Here is a 14757-nt window from a genome sequence, read left to right as displayed (position 1 = left end):
CAGGATACCTAGCAACAATGTACCCCCTGTCGACCTTAACGATGTTCCAATCGCTAATCCGGTCGATGCCAACTCACAGGTTGCTGTCAATACTAACCTACCAACTGGCCCTAATAACAGCATTCACGGGGCACCTCGATCATCAGCTCGTGAAGCACCTGAAGGAGGAGGCGATGGAGTTAGCTTACGTTTGATTTTTGAGATGTTGCAAGCCCAACAAGTTGCCATAACACAGCTACAGAATCAAAATCACACACACAATATGGTTGAACCCGAACGGATTGGAGAAGACACCCGAAGGGAAGAATAGAGTCATAGAGCCCAACGGTTCCGGATTTGGGGAAACTTCCGAGGTGATGAAAATGCTAGAGGCACAGACAAAATGGGTAGAATCTGGCGAAAAGAAGATAGAGGCAAATGATAAGAAAGTAAAAACCTTCAACTTGAGGGTCGATCAGATCCCGGGGGCACCTCCAATAGTGAAAGGACTGGAGGATGATGAGATCGAGTTGGTGTTGTTGAAGAAATTTGGGGAAGCCCTACCCAAGGGAGCGATGATACGGTATCATAATTTACCTCAAAACTCGATTGATTCGTTTGCTATGCTTGTAGATGCCTTTGTTAAAGCTCATACTGAAGCCATTAAAGTTGAGACGAGGAAATCGGACCTGTTCAAAGTCAAACAGAGGGACAACAAAATGCTCAGGGAATTCGTGTCAAGGTTCCAAATGGAACAGATGGACCTACCACCGGTTGCAGATGATTGTGCCATTCAGGCATTTACTCAGGTGCTCAACCCACGAAGTTTGGTTGCATCTCAACAACTGAAGCAAAATTTCATATAATATCCAGCGGTTACCCGGGCCGATATCCATAACAGGTACCAATCAAAGATCAGAGTCAAGGACGACCAATTAGGGACCCCCTCGGGGTCAGTTTATCCCGGTAAAGTGAACGACAAGTCTAGAAGAGTATTGGATCAGGAGTTGAGGCCACCCCGAGACCGATACCAGCCTTACAACTCAGATAAAAAGGGAAACAGTCCCAGTCGCTATTCGACCAAGAACATCAAAATAAATGATTAGGGTCCGAGCAATCGAGGGTTGGTTAATAGAAACAGGCTCGACAGATCACCAAGAGTCAGAGATGCCCCGAGGCTATCAGAATATAACTTCAACATAGATGCAACAAGCATAGTGTCAATCATCGATCGCATCAAGGAGACCAAATGACTGAGGTCGCTCCAGTCTAATCCGACATAGAGGGATCACAATTTGATATGTAAATATCACGATACTCACGGACATAGAACCGAGGATTGTCAACGGTTAAGGGAAGAGATGGATCATTTGTTCAATAATGGGCATCTTCGAGAATCCTAGGAGAGCAAGCCAAAACAGTTTCAGGAACAGGAACGCCAACAAGCTGGTCGAGCAGCAAGAGCCCCAACATGTGACTAATATGATTATCGTAGGAGTAGACGTTCACGAAGGACTGATGATAAAACGCACCAAAGTCTCCATCACAAGAGAAAAACAAACTCGAGATTATGTTTCGGAAGGGTCTATCTCGTTTAGTGACGAGGATGTTGAGGGCATCATCCAATCTCACAAAGATGCAATGGTAATATCTATACTTATTAATAAATCTCGAGTTAAGCGCGTGTAATTGATTCAGGCAGCTCGACCAACATTATCCAATGGAGAGTGGTGGAATAACTAGGGCTGTTATACCATATCATACCAGTAGTTCGAGTGCTGAACGGATTCAATATGGCATGCAAGAAAATAAAGGGAGAAATCACCCTACCGGTCAACACACCGGAACTACTCAACAAGCAAAGTTCTATATGATCGAGAGGGACATAAGGTATAAAGCCTTGTTCAGAAGACCGTGGATTCATAGCATGAGGGCAGTACAATCGACCTTGCACCAAGTGTTGAGATTTCCAACCCCAGATGGAATCAAAACATTTTACAGGGAATAACCGGCTACGAAGAAGATGTTCTCCGTCGAAGAAGTGATCCCAGTACCTGCGATCACTACATCAAAAGATAAGGGATCGATCGAAGAGAAAGGCACAAAATAACAATCACAAGTCTCGGCCCCGACCGAGATGGAAAAATGGGAGGAACACCCAACAGATGAGGAAGACGACTTCGGGGTCCCAAGATCCTTCGTGGCACCTGATGACACCGACACAACCAAGTCAACATATGAGGAACTAGAACAAGTCATACTATTTGATCATCTGCCAGATAGGAAGGTATACCTGGGCACGAGGTTAACCCCCAAGCTCAAGAAAAAACTTATTGATTTTCTTGAAGCTAACACTGATTGTTTTGCCTTGTCCCACTTAGATATGATAGGAATTCTACCAGAGATAAAAACTCACAAATTGAGTTTGGATCTGAGCTTCCATCTAGTTAAACAGAATAGGAGGCCACAGTCCGAGGTCAAACACGTATTCAGCAAGGACGAGGTATCTAAACTTTTAAAAATTGGTTCCATTCGAGAAGTTAAATACCCAAATTGGTTATCTATTGTAGTGTTCGTACCTAAAAAGGAAAATAAATTTAGAATGTATGTAGATTACAAGGATTTGAATAAGGCATGCCCAAAGGACTCATTTCTTTTGCCTAACATCGATCGAATGATCGATGCAACGATAAGACACGAGACGCTGAGCTTTCTCGACGCCTATTCTAGGTACAACCAAATATGTATGGACCCGACGGACCAAGAGAAAACTTCTTTATAACTAGGTTCGGCACTTCTTGTTATAATGTGATGCCCTTTGGGTTAAAAAATGTCGGTTCCAAATACCAACACCAAGTTAACCGAATGTTCGAGAGGGAAATCAATGGAGGTTTATATTGATGACATGTTAATTAAGTCCCTGTGAGCAGAGGACCATTTGAGGCATTTGCAGGGAACCTTCGACCTACTAAGGGAATACAACATTAAGTTGAACCTGAAGAAGTGCAGTCGGCTCGGGTAAGTTCCTCGATTTCATGGTATCTAATCGGGGAATAGAAATCAACCTGGATAAGATAAAGGCCATAGAAGATATCACTATGGTTAACAACGTCAAGTCAGTGTAAAGACTGACTGGCGAATAGCCATGTTGGGCCAATTCATTTCTAGGTCGTCGAATAATAGCCATCGATTTTTCTCATTACTAAAGAATAAAAGCGACTTCACCTGGACCCCAGAGTGCCAAAAGGCTTTGGAGGAACTCAAACAGTACTTATCAAGACCTCCTTTATTGCACACCTCGAAGACAAACAAGCAGCTATACCTTTACTTGGTAGTGTCCGAGATAGCAGTAAATGGCATCCTGTTTCAGGAAGAAGAAGGTACGCAATTTCCTATATATTAGTTTAGTAGAACTCTAGATGATGCCGAGACGAGGTATCCACACTTAGAAAAATTGGCACTTGCTTTGCTAAGTGCATCTAGGAAACTAAAATCATATTTTCAATGTCATCCTAAATGTGTCGTGACCTCGTACCCGTTAAGAAATGTTATGCATAAACCTGAACTCTCTGCCCGGCTAGCAAAGTGGGCCGTAGAGATTAGCGGGTAAGATATTGAATATAAACCTCGAACAACTATAAAGTGTTAGATATTGCCAGACTCCGTGGCCGATTTCACGCCGGCCATGATCCCCAAGGTCGATAAAGAATTATTACTCGCCTTAAGGACTGGCTTGGGGGGTTTGGACCCGATTCACAGATAGTTCCTCCAATATCAAAGGGTCCGGGTCGGGTATCGTACTAAAACCCCCCACCAATAACAAAATAAGGCAATCAATTAGAATTGTGAAATTGACTAACAATGAAGCCGAGTATGAGGCTATGATTGCAGGTCTACAATTGGCTAAATGCTCGGGGGCTGAGGTTATCAAAGCCAAGTATGATTCTCTTCTCGTTGTTAACCAGGTCAACGGAACATTCAAAGTCAAAGAAGACCGGTTGTGGAGGTACTTAGATAAATTGCAAGTAGTGTTACACCGATTCAAAGAATGGATGCTACAATACGTGCCTCGAGATCAGAACAGTGAGGCCGATGTATTGGCTAATTTTAAGATCGTCAGTAGACTCCAAATAATTCAAATCCGAAATGGTGGTGCAATTGATGAGCTCGGTAATAGAGGCCGGTCATGCTGAGGTAAACTCAACAAGTTTAATTTGGGATTAGCGAAACAAATACATGGACTACCTTCAAATGGGAAAACTGCCATAGGATCCTAAAGAATTGATGGCCCTTGAGACTAAAGATGCCAGGTTTTGATTGGTTGATGGCCAACTGTATCGAAGATCATTTTTCGGAGCACTAGCAAGATGTTTGGGGCCTGGGGAGACCGATTACGTGATGAGAGAAGTCCATAAGGAGACTTGCAGAAACCATATATTTTGTAGCACTAGCAAGATACTCATTGTACCAGAAAGTACTCTTAGTAACTCATATATTTATGATACCAAATCTTGGAAAGAGGATTAAACAACATTAGGTTGTAGCCTATTATATATTAATGAGTTTTTTCTCTTTGTATTTATTATAGTACTGTTAACTGTTAAACTTACTTTACTTATTATTTCTAAGTGTTGGCTTGCCTAGAAAGCGGTGTTAGGCTCCATCATGATCCCTTGGTTGGGATTTTGGGTCGTGACAATTCAGACTTTAGAAGATATGTTGATAGTCTATGTTATTGACTTCAAAAGTAGTTGGGATGAACCACTGTCATTTATTGAGTTTGCTTATAACAATAACTATCATTCAAGAATTAAGATGACACCATTTGAGGCATTGTATGGTAGACACTATCATTCACCAACTGGGTTGTTTGACATTAGTGAAGCTTAGTTGATTGGTCAACACTTGGTGTTTGATATGATGAAGAAATTCAAGGTGATTTAAGAAAGGTTGAAAACTTCTCAAAGTCATCAGAAATATTATGCTGATAGAAGGTGTAGGGATTTGGTATTCAAATAAGGTGATATGGTGTTTCTCAAGGTTTCGCCTATGAAAGGCATGATGAGATTCGGTAAGAAGGGGAATCTGAGTCCAAGTTTTTTAGGACATTATAAGATTCTGAAGAAGGTTGGTGATGTTGCATATAGATTAATTACCACTTGAAATGCAAGCAATGCCTCTATTTCCCATGTATTTATGTTGAGGAAGTGTGTTTGTGATCCAGACCAAGTTATTCCTATGGAAACAGTTAAGTGAAAGAAGAGTTGACTTATGAAAAAGTTCCAATTCAGATTTTTAATCGCCAAGTCCGAAAGCTTAGGACAAAGGATGTAGCATCTATAAAGGTGCTTTGGAGGATTCAAAAGACTGAGAAAACAACTTCGGAGGTAGAGAAAGATATGAAGAAGAGGTATCCTCATTTATTTCCAAATGAAGGTATGTAAATTAAAATTTTGATGAAATAATCATAATTTAGGCTTGAATTGTGAATTTGGTTATGTTTGGTTGAATTTTCTATGATATATGGTGTAACTCCCTTTGAGGAGCTTATGTTGGTAATTGATGTTAGGTTGGATGAGCTTGGACTTTTGGGATAGCCCTAGTTACAAAGGGAATTCTGCAAAAAATTATGAAAATTCCTAAACTTAGTCAACATTCAAGGACAAATGTTTCCAATTGGGAGATAATGTGAGATCCTGTAACTCCTAACTAGCGTAAATGCATTAAATCTCACTAGAATTAACCATTACTATAAGGACAGTGTAAATTCATAAATAAGTCATGTAGAAAGTATACAAAAGTGACGCAACTAAAAAGAACCAAAGGAATTAAAGTTGTAGGTCTAAAGGAGATACGGCCAGACATGCGGACCGTATAACCCATGTATGGACCATATATTCGACATGGATAAAATTTAAAGTTTCGAGAAAATATAAGTGCCAAAGTTCAATGTACGTAAAAGATAGAATCCGTAGAATGGACATATAGACCGTATGCCCACTGTCTGTTCGAGTGACTGAGGGTTGAAAATTTGAGGTTTCTACGTTTGAAGATACGGATGCTATATACCGTCCGCGGAAGTGGTATACAGTCCATATATGGGCTCTACTGGTTGAGTACTGAGAGTTGGCATTTTTGCATATATACAGGCCAATATGCTGACCGTATAATTGAGAAATAGACCGTATGTGAGTTTCGAGGATGAAAATGCAGGGCAATATACGGACCATCTATGGGGGATATGTACCATATACGGCCATCGCATATGGACTACTAAGAGCGGTGAAATTTGAGGTTCAACATATGGGGCAATATACGAGACTGTATGTGGCTACCGTATATAGAGTATTGAGAGTGGTGAAATTTGAGGCTCAACATACGGCCCCCACATACGAAACTATATTGGACATACATGTCGTATGTCAAGGGATGGCGACCGTATATAGTGGCGAGTATCTATGTATATATAATTGAGGGCCCTAAACCCGGTGATGTGGCACCTTTCGCCTTTCAAAATACCCATTTATCTATTTTCTTATTTTTTTAATCATTTTCCCTAATTCTTCTCAAAAGGCTAAAATTTGATCGTTTTATTCCTGTATTCACATTTCACTGTATTTAACTGCCAAAAAAAATATTCGATGCCTCCGAAGCGATGTCTAAATCAAATTGAAAGACATATGTCACACCTTCTTTTTGCCGCCCCGTGAAGGGGTGAAGGTGTTTTTTTCAATTAAAGGACAATCAAACGGGATTTGTTTATTTATTTCAGAGTCGCCACTTGGGAGATTTAGGGTGTCCCAAGTCACCGGTTTTAATCCCGAATCGAGGAAAAGAATGATTTTAAATTACAGTCTGCGTACTAGAAATCTAGATAAGGAATTCTGTTAACCCGGGAGAAGGTGTCAGGCATTCTCGAGTTCCGTGGTTCTAGCATGGTCGCTCAACTGTTGTATTCGGCTTATTTATCTGATTTTAACCATTATGTACTCAGTGCGAATTATGACTTTTTTACCGCTTTTATTATTATTATTGTTATTTTTAGCAAAGAATTGTAACGTCGTGAAAACGTATCTCGGACCTCGTCACAATCAATGTACCTGTGATCATAGACACGTTTCGACTCCGTTGAGATTTAGATTTGGGTTGCATAAATGCACACACGTACTTAAAGAAGTAGTTTTATTGAAGACGCGCCCTAAGCGACTAACGTAGTGTTATTTTGGGCAAGGCCGTGAAATTTCGCTAAACGGCCCGTTCCGGAGTCTAAGCAACTTTACAAATGCTCACAGCGTAGTGTTATTTGCATGCTTACGAGTTAATTATAGTTGGGTTCCGAATATAATTCGTAAAATCTGAAAATGATGCAATCAGGGCAGTCCGTTGCCAACGCGGGCCCAGACCCAATGTGTATGGTACAAAACTGGACCTGGGCCATCTCATTCACATGTTACTACCTAGTTACATTATACTACACATGCTCACAGTTTGCCAAATTAAAGAACTTGGCAATCTAATTTTAATCCTAAACCATTTACATGCTGAAATTAACCAATAATATCTAGCTAAACAATATTCCTACAAGTTCCGAAATGGGCTATTTGTTTAATGAGCTAACTGTTGAATGTATAAGAATAGTCTAAATCAGCTAACATGTTTTTTGATACATGATAATCATCAAACAATAACGAAGTAACTGAACAGAGCTACTACACCATTAGTCTTTTTAACTAGCATACATAGACAGTTCGTCCACTAAGCTATTGTCAGATGTTCCATTATATATATCAAACAACTACATGATTCTAATTAGAGGAAGCTAAATAATGCACATATACAACTAAAATTCAGAATATAACTAAGATAAATTCAGAATATAACTAAGATAAATTCAGAATTTCAACTCTTCATTTCATATTCATGCTTCAGTTTCCATTCTACAAGAACCAGTGTATCAATTTGTGTACCTGGTATTTGGAAAGCAAAGAAGAGGAAGATCAGTAGAAGCAGCAGAAGCACACACACAGCAACACAGCAGGTTCAGTAACACAGCAAAACCAGTGAAACCAGTAATAACAGTAGCAGAAATCCCAGGAACAGATTAAAAACAAGAGAAAAGCCTAGTAGCTCAATAAAACAGTGCTTGAAAACCAACAGAAATCCCAGGAAATACCAAATTCAAACCAAGAAGGACCACAAAGCAATTACAGTCAAAGCAGAAGAGAGGCAGATGCAAGAAAACTGTGGCTTTCTGATCGTGAACCCTCAAAGAAGAAAACAAACTGAAGCTCTTTGATGTAAAGCTTAGCCTTAAACACACACTCTATCTCTGACTTAGCAAGATAATAGCACAACCTATTTGCACTCTATTTCTCTAGAGTTTCAGGTTAAATCTCCAGTCTCAACACTCTTGTTTTTCTCTGGCTTCTGAGGATCAAAGAACCAGCCTTAACACTTAAACTATTTTCTGGACTTTTTTCCCTCTTCAAAAATCCAGCCTATATTTTGCTTTTAAACTCTGGAACCTCAGTGTGAAAATTCCTCCCCATGTGCATTTCTACCCTTTTATCATTAAGCTCATGCTACTTCCGATCTTCAGCTCTTACAAGCACTAATGTTGTTAACAAATATTTCCTCCCATGTTATTCCCTGAACCCCATAACTAAATGTCTGATTTTATTTTTTTTAATTCCAAAGTATATGGGCAGCCTGAATATTAAATTCAGGCGTGCCTGACAGCACATGGTTTCCACTCAACCCCCTGTTATTACTGCCTAACCCTAAGCTTAGAAGTCTGAAGTTACAACCTATATAAACTTACACTTAACACTGATTTTAGGTTGAACTATTAGATTACTACAGCTATATCCAATTCTCAGCTTAGGTTCAATCAATGATTCAAACGTATACACAGAAGGGGTGCTAATCAAATGGTATGAGTTGGTCATATTGGGAGCCAATCCTGACCAACTCAAAGCCAAATGAGCAAACAGGCAACAGCTATTACAGGCTAAGATCAAAGCAGTAATGAACAGGCATGTTGATACAAGTCTTAACATAGATAAGAGGAACAGGCTAGTAATCACACTGAAATGAGCAACTCATGCTTTCCTAGTTTTTCAAGTGAATTCAGGTGACGACACTTATTCAATCGACTAACAAAATACAACAGGTAGCCAACAATCGATAAACAAGTTAGACAAAATAGGTTACCAGAGTATTTCAGTGCCTTCATGCATAACAGACCTATATGAACTAATTATTTGACAACTCTAACATGGTTGAACACATAACTCACGAGAGGTACAAACATCAAAAAATGACCAAATAAAAGGTCTACTGAAGATGAACAGAATTAATTAAAAGAAAAGTAGAAAAATCATACAAACTACTAAAACATGCAAAGAGATACAAATAGAACACATGAACATAAGGAAGGAAAGGAAAAATACCTCTGAATCTTAAGAACAAAAATGACCCAGTCTCGAACCGGACTCGACCTCTTTGAGGTCGAACGGACTTTAATCGAAGTGTTCTCAACTGAGAACACCTCGATTAAGGTCTATTAGACCCCAACCCTTCGTTTAATTGGACAGACCCCAAGGTTCTGGATTTCTAGGGTTCATACAGTCGATTTGGGGCTTGAAGGTTTCTGGTTAGATTCGAACCAAACCAAGCTTGGTTTGGTTACGAGTGAGGTCAGGGGAGTAACTGGTATGAATTTGGGGTGGTTTGGCATAGATTGGGTTTTGGCTCGAATCTTCAAATGAAGATTCGAGAAGATGGGGATTGATTCGAGCCAAGGGAGTAGTGGATTCATAACCAGGGTGTTAAGGTGGATCTATGGTGTTAAGGAGGTGGCCGACGGCGTAGTTGCCGCCGGGTTTCAAGCAAAGGGGAGCTTTGGTGGCTAGGGTTTGACCTAGGTTACATCTCTGAAACGCGAGAGACGAAGTGGGGAAGGGGGGGGCGTTTGGCTATGGGGGCGTGGGGTGAGAGATGGGGTCTTATATACGAAGGGTAGGGATGGATCCTGGTCGTTGGATCAGGTGAGATTGATGGCCAGGATCTCTTCACTTAAGGGAACGGTGCCGTTTTGATTGAGTGGGGATTGGGTCAGTCTCAGACGGGAGAGGGTCGGGACTTGAGGGAAAGCCTGGGAGTCGTTAGATCAAAAGCAATGAACGGTCCCGATCAAATACAACCATACGGCATCGTTTGGTTTAATGAAAGAACTAAACTGGACCGTTAGATCTGTTTGATCAACGGTCCAGATGGAAAGTGCCAATACGGTGATGTTTCCTTCGTCTGAGAGACCAGCTAACCGGACTGGGTCAAATGAGTTGATTTGGGCCTGGTTTTTTGTCTCAATTTTAAGCCCACATCTGAATTCCTTCATTTTTTGAACTCTTTTTCTTTTCCTTCTTTAATTTCTAATTTAAACACAATTCCTAATTAAATTGTAAAATCAAAAAATAAAACTACACAAATATTAATTAACACTTACAACAATTAACACACAAATTAACACCATAAAATAAAATCACACAATGACAACAAATAGAATAAAATGCATATTTTTGTGATTTTCCTTTTAGAGCTAAATGATGGTTTAATTAATTCCTAAATGCATAATTAAATCCTAAATATGCATGCAACATGTATTTTTGTATTTTTCAATTAACTACAACAAGGTAAACATTTACGGACAAAATAATTACCAAAAATGTCACGCAAATTCTCAAAATTGTACCCGAAGGTAACTTGCTTTATTTCTCGATTTCTTTTGGAGTAATTTCCGTGAAGCAAAAATCACGTGCTCACAACTACCCTTCTTTGTCCGAAAACACAAAGAGTTTTCGTGCAAAGATAAAGTAGGTGGATACGAGAGATTTTTGCCCGTTGGAGTACTCCGTGTGAAGCATTTTTTTGAAAAAGATTTAACCGAACCTTTGCTTCAAAGGTTTCCTACATATCTCTGGCTAAAGGGGAATCAGGTTAATGTAGTTCGGGAAGTTTTGGTAGCTGGGCCTACCATGGGACTGCAATGTTACTGTTGTTGCATGCTGTTATTACTGCTTGCCAACCTCCTTATTACATCATGTTGAAAGAAAACAAGAAGCTAGACTAAACTATAGTCTATGAATTACAAAATCTTATCTAAATCTTCAGTCGTGCTCTTGTATCTCTTGTTGCTTTGATATCTCGGTGACTCATATGGTATTTCTTACTTCTGATCTGTCTTGTATTCTCCCTTAACTGCCGATCTCGAACTGCTTAGTTCCTTCTCGGGAGCTTCGCATTATTTTTCCATCGAATCTTGAACTGCCTTCCTCTGCTGGGGATTTTTGTTGTTTCCCGCTGGGGATTTCGGTTGTATTCCCGCTGCTTTACTGACTTCAAACCCCAATTACTTCTTAGAATATAAAACCTTTATTCTCCAGGCGGGGCTCCTGACCTCAACAACAAATTCGAAAAATAAATCGCAATTCCGTTCTTCAGGAGGGCTCCTGACCTCAACAACAACCTCGAAAAATAAATCGTCATTCCTTTCTTCAGGCGGGCAAGACTTCAACAACAACTTCGAAAAATAAATCGTCATTCCGTTCTTCAGGGGGGGGCTCCTGACCTCAACAACAACTTCGAAAAATAAATCGCCATTCCGTTCTTCAGGGGGGCTCCTGACCTCAATAACAACTTCGAAAAATAAATCGTCATTCCGTTCTTCAGTGGGGGGCTCCTGACCTCAACAACAACCTCGAAAAATAAATCGCCATTCCTTTCTTCAGGCGGCCGAGACTTCAACAACAACTTCGAAAAATAAATCGTCATTCCGTTCTTCAGGGGAGGCTCCTGACCTCAATAACAACTTCGAAAAATAAATCGTCATTCCTTTCTTCAGGCGGGCGAGACTTCAACAACAACTTCGAAAAATAAATCGCCATTCCGTTCTTCAGGGGGGGCTCCTGACCTCAACAAAAAAAAAATGTAACCATTGACATTGCTCCTCCCTGCCTCCCGAACCATTTTCCTTCTGACTTGAATCATCTTCTTTCGACTGCTTCCTTCAAAACAGGTGTCTTATTCCTCTGAAAACTGCTGGGGATAACACTGCTGGGGAATTATCTTTTTTCTTTAAGGCTAGTTACTTTCCTCCCTTTAACAATGGTGGGGATCATACTGATTCAAAGACCACTACCCTTAAAACTTGGGTTATCTTGCTTCTTCCAAGATTGCTTTCTTTAAAACTTGTATTCTTTCTCCTGTAAACTGCGGGGGATTTCACTTCCTTCAAAACTTGTGTTATCTTCCATCTTCCCCAAGTGGGTATCTGATTTCAAGAAAATTTTCGCAATGAGAGAAAATTTTTCTGCCCTAGTTTGATAATCTTCTTTGTGGCCATGTATTCCCGCTGTCAATAACATTTCCTTTCCCTGCTTCAAATCAAAGAAAAAATTGTTAGTTTAAAACGTGGTGAGTGGTCGTGCCACTCCTGCCGGGGATGGTTTTTCCCTTCTCCCTTTCCCTGCTTTGAGTTTTATTACAAAACTTGTTGGGGATGATATTATTTGTTGAGGATGATACTCCTGCTGGGGATGGTTTTTCTTTTCTCTTCCTTCCCCGCTCTGTGTTGTCCGACCATTGCGGAACTTGGTCGAGAATCTGTCGGAGTTGTTCCTGTATCTCGAAAATCTGCTGGGGATCCTCATAACCTTTTAACTGTTGCTTTTCCATTTTTCTCCAACTTCCCCTGGAAATTTGGTCCTCTTGGGATCTAGACCCATTCATCATTTGGTCTTGCGGCCAACTTCTTTTTGCTTTGTTGCCTTATCTTTGGCCTGTCCTACTCGCATTTTTATTTGCACCACTTTGGCAACTGGTAGTAAGCTCTGAAAATCCTTTTCAAAAACAAATTGCTGGGGAGGTAAAGTCTTTAAACCAAGAAATGAAAAAGTGATGATTTCAAAAATAGAAAAAGAAGTCTTTCTGAACAAATGCTGGGGAAAAAGAAAGACAAGAACTTATCTGAATGATATAACCGATCCCAATGATGATGTCGTGCATTCCGGATTAATCAACCCAGTCTATTCATATCAATCAATCTTTCGGACGGCCTCATCTGGCTGGGGATAAACAAACACTCGACTTTTTGCCAAATGCGGACCCTTTCCGCCAATCTTGCCTTGTCGCCTCATAGTGCCCTTCGAGGGGTTTTCACTAATAAGACTCTCTCATTTCTCTCAACTCCCATCGCCTTATGGTGCCTGTGAAGGTTTTCATCGATAAGACTCTCTCATTTTATTTTATTTTTCAGCTGGGGATTGGAGTGCTGTCGATATGACTCTCTCTATTAGGGATTCTTTTCGGCTATCAATTCATTCCCAGTTCATGATCCTCTTCTCTACTGGGGATCGGGGTGTTATCCCCGACTTCCGTTTGCATGACTTGGCACTTCTCGGATACTGATCGGGAGGTCTTTTTTGGACATCAATACGGGTTTTCGTGTATGGCTAAAAGGAAAAGGGGTATTAAAAAGTTCAAAATAATTTTGATGGGTAAAACAGTACAACTCTTGGAATCAAACCTTCTTTCCAAAATTACAAACACAAACTTCTGCCCCAGCTTTTCTTGTTTGGGGATTTTTATTTTTGTTACACTATGTTACATTACGCGCACTATGTTACACCATGACCGAGCCGTGAGGCGCCTACGTATCCTTCTTTGAGGAATCAGGTCAAACGTAGTTCCCAATTCCTTTGTTTTTCTTGTTACCTTTCTTTTGTCTTTATTATCATTATTTTTCTCTTCTCTTTTCTTTCATTTTCATTAATGATTCCAAAAGAGGGGTATGAAAGAACAAGTAAGGCTCAAAATGGGAAGCAAAGGTTAAAGTGTTTGGATAGAAGAAAGAATTTCCTCCGTCATTTCATTCTCCGATAAATGCCCAGTACAAACAAACATCAATTACAATCAAAAGAAATCATACATAATATCTCTTAACTGCATCAGAATTGATAGCCATGTCGACGCATTTCCCTTCAACATCTGTTAAACATAAAGTGCCATTGGACAACACTCTGGTTACAATGAATGGCCCTTGCCAATTCGGGGCGAACTTGCCCTTTGCCTCAGCCTGATGTGGGAGGATGCGTTTCAGCACTTGCTGACCCACTTCAAACTTCCGGGGACGCACCCTTTTGTTGTATGCTCTTGCCATTCTCTTTTGATATAACTGACCATGACACACAGCCACCAATATCTTTTCATCAATCAAGTGCAGCTGCTCCAAACTGGTTTTGACCCACTCGTCATCATCAATCTCAGCTTCAACGACAATCCGAAAGGATGGAATTTCAACTTCTGCCGGTATTACTGCTTCAGTTCCATATACCAACAAATAAGGAGTTTCCCCTACCGAAGTACGGATAGTAGTGCGATAACCCAACAATGCAAATGGTAATTTTTCATGCCATTGCCTCAAACCTTCTACCATTTTTCGAAGTATCTTCTTTATGTTTTTGTTGGCCGCTTCTACTGCTCCATTTCGCCTTAGGACGATATGGGGTGGAATTGTGGTGTGTAATCTTGAACTGCTGACATACTTCTTTCATCAAATTGCTGTTAAGATTAGCACCATTATCCGTGATGATCACTTTTGGGATCCCAAATCTACAGATGATATGGGAATGAACAAAATCTACCACTGCCTTCTTAGTTACCGACTTGAAGGTTTTAGCTTCAACCCACTTAGTGAAGTAATCGATGGTCACCAGAATG

Source organism: Nicotiana tabacum, chromosome 3 (assembly GCF_000715075.1).
Source record: "Nicotiana tabacum cultivar K326 chromosome 3, ASM71507v2, whole genome shotgun sequence".
Classification (NCBI taxonomy): Eukaryota; Viridiplantae; Streptophyta; class Magnoliopsida; order Solanales; family Solanaceae; genus Nicotiana; species Nicotiana tabacum.
The sequence above is the reverse complement of the archived record's forward strand: the minus strand, read 5'-3'. Positions refer to the sequence as shown.